The 6,413-nt window shown below is 31.5% G+C and overlaps 1 pseudogene; it reads left to right on the top strand.

Moving 5' to 3' along the window:
* The first annotated feature begins 5,212 nt into the window (after positions 1 to 5,212).
* LOC149566343 (callose synthase 12 pseudogene) lies at positions 5,213 to 5,964 on the top strand (annotated as a pseudogene).
* Positions 5,965 to 6,413: the final 449 nt, after the last annotated feature.

Genomic DNA, 6,413 nt, shown 5'->3' with positions numbered 1-6,413 from the left:
TAATTTGTAAAGGATATGCACAAGAAGAAGGGATAGACTATGGAGAAACATTCACCCATGTTACAAGATTAGAAGGACTAAGAACTCTACTTGCTTACTCTGCATACAAAGGTTTCAAAGTTTATCAAATGGATGTTAAGTTTGCATTTCTAAATGGCATATTAGAGGAAGAGGTTTATATAGAACAACTAGAAGAATTTTTTGATGCTAACAACAAAAATATGGTATGTAGACTAGAAAAAGCTTTATAAGGTTTGAAGCAAGCACCAAGAGCATGGTATAAAAGGCTTCATAATTGTCTTATGAAGATTGGATTTGAAAGGACCGATGATAAAAAAAATCTGTACTTGAAGATAGAGAAAGGAAAAGGTATTTTAATATCTGAATTTTTTTTGATGATATCATATTTGGAGGTCAAGATACTTTATGTAAGGATTTTGCAAATGAAATGAAGAAACAATTTGAGATGTCTATGTTTGGAGAGATCAAGTTCTTTGTGGGTTTAAAAGTACATCAGATGAAGTATGGTATATACATCACTCAGTCAAAGTATGTAAAGGAGATATTGAAAACTTCTAGATTGGAAGATTCAAAGCTAGTTAGCACACATATGGTGACAGGACAAAAATTGTCAAAGAATGATGATTCAGCTAAGGTGAATCAAATATTATACAGGTCTACAACGATAACTTTAGTGGCTAATATTTGTCAATTGGGTAATCTCATACATTGGGGACCCTAGATTTGGCTAACTTTTTTGCACTTTCATGGCATCCATGTTGCCTGTACTTTATCAACATTGGGTCCCATGCTTAGGTTAATCACCAATAATAATACAAAAGTATTTATATTTTAGTGATGAGTTAGCCAATGGAATCTAAATTTTTTACGTAATAAATTAGATATTTTCACCTACAATTTTCAAGGCTTGTCTTAATTGATGGTCATATTTGCCAATATTTGGTAAAAAATTAATTTACACTATAGATTAAGTATCTAGATTTTACATGTGTCTCTATTCTAAAGACTTTTCATGAAATTTTTTATCCTTTCTCACTTTACCATGAAATAAATTTGATTGGGAACACATGTCTTTACTTTGGGAACTTTCTTTAAAACTTGGTATCCTTTTAAAAGTTTGGCTTGAAATAGGATTTAGGCCATTGATTTAGGATCATCCAATGGTTAAAAATAATAGGGGTGCTTCCCCCAAACCATCTGCCAATAATTTAGAGGGAAACTATAATGATAAAAGTGGGATAAATTTAAACTTAAAGTTTGATAATTAATTAGGCTCCATATAATAATAATAATAATAGTAATAAAATCATTATTTCTAGGTATGTGTACTTTTTTCCATGATTTTCATCAATAATAAAAGATTTGCCAATATTTTATAGAATTTGCATATGATTGAAAAATAATTGCCAATAAAATTTTAAAAATTCCTATTTAAAAATAAAATTTTCCTGATAGAAATTAATTTTTTCTCTTGAACTAATGTTTGATTCGCCAAAATTTTACACTTTTTTTCTAGAGGGGGGTTTCTTAAAGTTATCAATGTAGGTCTATGATTGACAAGTTACCATATGTAGTACACAACAAACCTAATATTGCATTATTAGTTGTGATAGTTGCAAGATTCTTTGCTAATTTTAGGGAGATTCATTTGATGGCAGTAAAAAGAATAATGAGATATTTGAAAGAAACATAATACTATGGTCTATACTATAAGAAAAATGAGAAATTTGAATTGAGAGCCTATAATGATGTTGATTGGGCTGGAAATATTGATGCCAGAAAGAGCACTAGTAGAGGAGCATTTTTCTTAGGCAAAAGGCTAGTTACATGGACTAGCAAGAAAAAAAACTATATTTCTCAATCTATTGCTAAAGTTGAATATGTTGTTGCTATAGTAAATTGTACAAACATTGTATGGATCAAATAACTACTCAAAGGTATAAAGAAAGAAATCACTGAACCTGTGATACTTTATTGTGATAATACAAGTGCTATAAATATATCAAAGAATACTATGATGCATACAAAGACAAAGCACATTGCAATCAAGTATCATTACTTGAGGGAATTAGTTCAAGATAAAGAGGTGAAGATGGAATATATTAGAACAAAAGAGAAAATAACTGATATCTTCACAAAAGCATTACCTAAGGATGCTCATGAGTTTCTAAGAGGTAAACTAGGGGTGATACCACTATTAAAAGCTATCTAAGAAGCACGAGGAGTGCCTTGCATCAAAAGCAAGTTGATTGACATATGTTACACATTGATGTAGTGGATTTTACTTTAGGAGCTACTTAAAGTAATCAAAGAGCTAGAATTACAAATCAATTACAAGCTAGGTGATCGAGGAAGAAACTAAAAATGTTCATATCTGCATATTAAGATGACAAGTCTCTGGCATTGTTATCAAAGAGGGAGAAATCTAGAAAGAGAGATATAAACATGGAATATCTACTTAAAGGGAGATAATGTACCTGCTGATTACATCTACCTAGTAAGAGGGAGATAATAGTGAGTGAGATATAAGAAGTGATCTAGAGGGAGTCATAAGGATGAGTTGATTGATTGTATGTTGATCTAAACAAAATTTTGTAACCTATTTCAGAAGATGAGAGTTGCTGATAGAGGGAAAGATTTCAACACAAGGAATTATTTTCTTTTTGGTATTTTGTTGGTAATACTAATAAAGTTTGATCAATTTGGTTTTCCATCAATGCCAAAGAGGGATATTGTTCAAAATAATTGATACAAGTATGATAAATGTGTTTTAATCATTGTTTTGTCACTGATGTCAAAAATTTTACTTGCTGGTAAGAAAATTGCTTAGATGATTTGAGTACTATCATTTGTTTGATTGATGAAGAGGATTTGATCAAATGAGGTAATAATAGCTCCTAGAGGAAATGTTGAGTTATGATATGTAAAAGGAGTATAAGGATTAGCTAAGATAATGATGTTACAGTGCATTGATAATCTACTTAAGGTTGTAAAGGATGGTTACACTGATTAAGTTCAGAAGAACAAGTTAAATAAAGTTTGTCTGCCAAGCTTAACAATTTGCATAGTAGGTACTGAGAAAAGTTAGTGTAAGCCGAGCATAAAATCAATTGGAGCCAAGGAAAGTCAAATTTTAGTGTACGCCAAGTGACAGTGTAATCCGAGTAAAGTTTAGTTGATTTCAAGCACCAGTAAACTTTAGTTCATGCCAAGGGTTTTGATGGTGGATGTTGAGCAACACAATATGTGTCAAGCATCAAAAACTAGTTAATGTCAAGTGTCAACATTTTCAGAAAGATCAAGAATTCGATGAAATTGAGCCAACAAGTTTGATTTCTTGAATTATGTGAACTGTGTGGAAGATAAGCTTGATGAGTTGGTGGCATAGAATTCAAGATAAACTATTTTGAGGAAAATTCAAAGATAATTGAAGGAGAAGGTTCTAGAGGGGACTAAAATGAAAATATGGGTGGATTCATTGAATCCTACCTAATCTAACCTACCCTAAAATGGATGAAGGAGGATGAACAACAAAAGATCTTAATTCTCTATTTATAGAGATGGGTGGTTAGAAGAAAAGGTAGTCATGTGCGAGAACCTAAGGGAGACAAGGAGTCTAGGATGTTGCTTCATTCAGTGACCTAAGAGAAGAGACTGCATTGGCAAGAAAAGTAAGAAGACTTAAGGGTATGAATGCTTGAAGGGTGAACAAGATATCAAAGCTAAAGTGTGTGAAAGACAGGCATAATGGAGGACTGAAATAGAGATTTGAAATCTACAAATGGAGTTGTAAGTTGTTACCTGATCAAGCCTTACTATTACTTTGTAATCATTGTACTAGTCTAGGGTAAATCCTTTGGATTAAGGTTGACCTAAAAATCATTTGTAAATCCCTTAACTAGGTGACATTCCAAGTGAATGATCAAAATTCTTATAACAAGGCTCACTCCTAACAGGGTAATTGAAATTCTTTAACTAGGTCACATTTAATAGTGTACGTTGTAACCTTTAATAGGGTATCACTTCAGAAGAGTGAGAATTAGTAGCATGTTACTAGTGGTTTTTCCCAAATTGGGTTTCCATGTTAAATCATTATGTCAAATGTGTTATTGAATCTATTATGTTTCATGCTTACATTTCTGCAAAGTTGATTTGACAATAACCTACAAGTTTAAGTGATTACATAATCTAATGGATGCATGCATGATGTTTTATGGATATGGGTTCACTAAGCTATGAAATTTTTTATTTGTACATCTAGACCTTGTATAACTGATTCACCCCCCCTCTCATTTATTCTAAACAATTCCAAAATATCTCACCATACAATATTTTAATAGTAGTGTTCAAACAATATAAACTTAGAGCAACAGTCTTCCTCCTTGAATCTTATTGCAAATCAATTTGCAACCCAGTTACCAAAATTAGAGCAGACATTGTATCAATTCAAAACTTTCTAGCCGTTAAAAATCAACCACCAAAGCCTGAAGGAATTGTTGAATACAATAGCACCAACTCTTTTGGAATTTGATGGTAAAAACTCATTCACTTATGTTCCCCGATTCCTTCAATTATTTAATTTAGAGATTCAATACCAAGTTTATAATTCCCACAAGAAAATTGAAAAACATTGAATTATTATGAGAGTATCTTCCTACTTTAAAGATAATCTCACTTGAAAAAGTCTTCATTCTCTAGAAGCTGAACTAGTTTGGAAAAATGCAAAATTATTAAACAATTCTATATTTCCAATCTGCCCCTTACTGAAAAATTCCCACTCATTTTACTTGAGCTCTAAATGTAACTGTCAAGAAATTCTTTTATTTCCTTTAGTTTTAAATTCCTTAGCTGATATGAGACAGAACAAAATAAGTGTAAGTGACATATTTATATTTTTAGAAATGCTAGCATGGGGCAACTTAGCACTTAATAAATTTTTTTTTTAAATAGTCTTACTTATTAGGGAGGGACATTATAGATAGTAAATTTTATGATAATAATCATCGGACATAACACTATATTTTTCAATGACTAAATGCCTTGATATTCTTTTCTTTTGCATTGGAACATAAAAAAACAAGCTTAGAATTATATAAATTTCCATAGATTAATCATGTATGAGAAATTAACTACCCCTAATAAATGTATGTACACAAGAAAGGATATTAAAACAACATTTATAGCATTTTATATGTGTTATGTGCTCTTGGAGGTATATAATTGCAACTTACATGTTGTTAGCCTCTATGACTTTGATGATTTTATGAATTGGATATCCAATACAAAGGGGGGATCTTAAATAAGTCAGATCAAAGTTGGGAAGTCTAGTGGAATGAGGAAAATGACCATTTATGAACAACAAGACAATGGGGAATGGTTGTAGAGATCATCCTAGATATTCATTTTTTCTTTTTCCAGTACAACATTGTTTATCAGTTGGGTATTGTTGGGGGAAGCAAAAGTATACAAGTGTACCTTCTTTCATGGATTTATGTTTTTGTGGCAATTTTGATTTATGTGGTTATTTCATATGTTCATGATAAGTATACAAAAAAACAACATATCTACTACCATGCAATACAAGCCTTGGTTGTTAGTTTGACAATTTTAGTAGTGGTCATTTTACTGCAGTTAACCAATTCCAAATTCACCGATTTGTTCATGAGTATCCTAACATTCATACCAACTAGCTAGGGTCTAATCTTAATTTCTCAAGTGTTCAAGCCCTTCCTACAATCCTGTATAGTTTGGTATATAGTTGTTGCAGTGACATGATTATATGAAATTACATTTTGTATCATTGTTGTGATTCCAATGGCTATATTTTCTTGGTTGTTTGGCTTTTAGTCAATGCAAACTCATGTATTGTTCAATGAAGCATTTAGTAGGGGACTTCAGATATCTCATATCCTTGTTGGAAAGAGGTTTGATCCAAGATACTAGTGTAGGCAAGGTCATAAATTTAACAACTGTAGACATTTTCTTGAATAGACTTATAAATCCAATCCATTAATTTTTCTTACTTAGAAAGATTGCCATTATTAGATCTATTATATCTTCTCATGGCTAGTTAAATGGATTTTAATATTTAGAATATAGAAAGTCAATGCTCTTTTAATGTTTGCATTTGTAAATTTATATGATTTTTCACATTAAATGTGTAACTAAATTTAGGGATGTATGGGAGGTAATGCTTCCCCAGGGGTTATTTAGGTGTCCAATACCCATCATGTTGTGGGAACATGGGGATGCATCAGAAGTGCCCCTAATTCCTTTTGCTATTCTAGTTGCATTGGGGAAAATCCACTTAGATGGCTAGAAACATCTGGGGATGTCAGTGACATTCTACAATTGTTCCTAAATAGTAGGAACATTGAAAAAAATCTATTATT

Source organism: Cupressus sempervirens, chromosome 3, assembly GCF_028749045.1.
Source record: "Cupressus sempervirens isolate cs-2001-9-10 chromosome 3, ASM2874904v1, whole genome shotgun sequence".
NCBI classification, from domain to species: Eukaryota; Viridiplantae; Streptophyta; class Pinopsida; order Cupressales; family Cupressaceae; genus Cupressus; species Cupressus sempervirens.
This window is presented reverse-complemented; position numbering and strand designations above follow the sequence as displayed.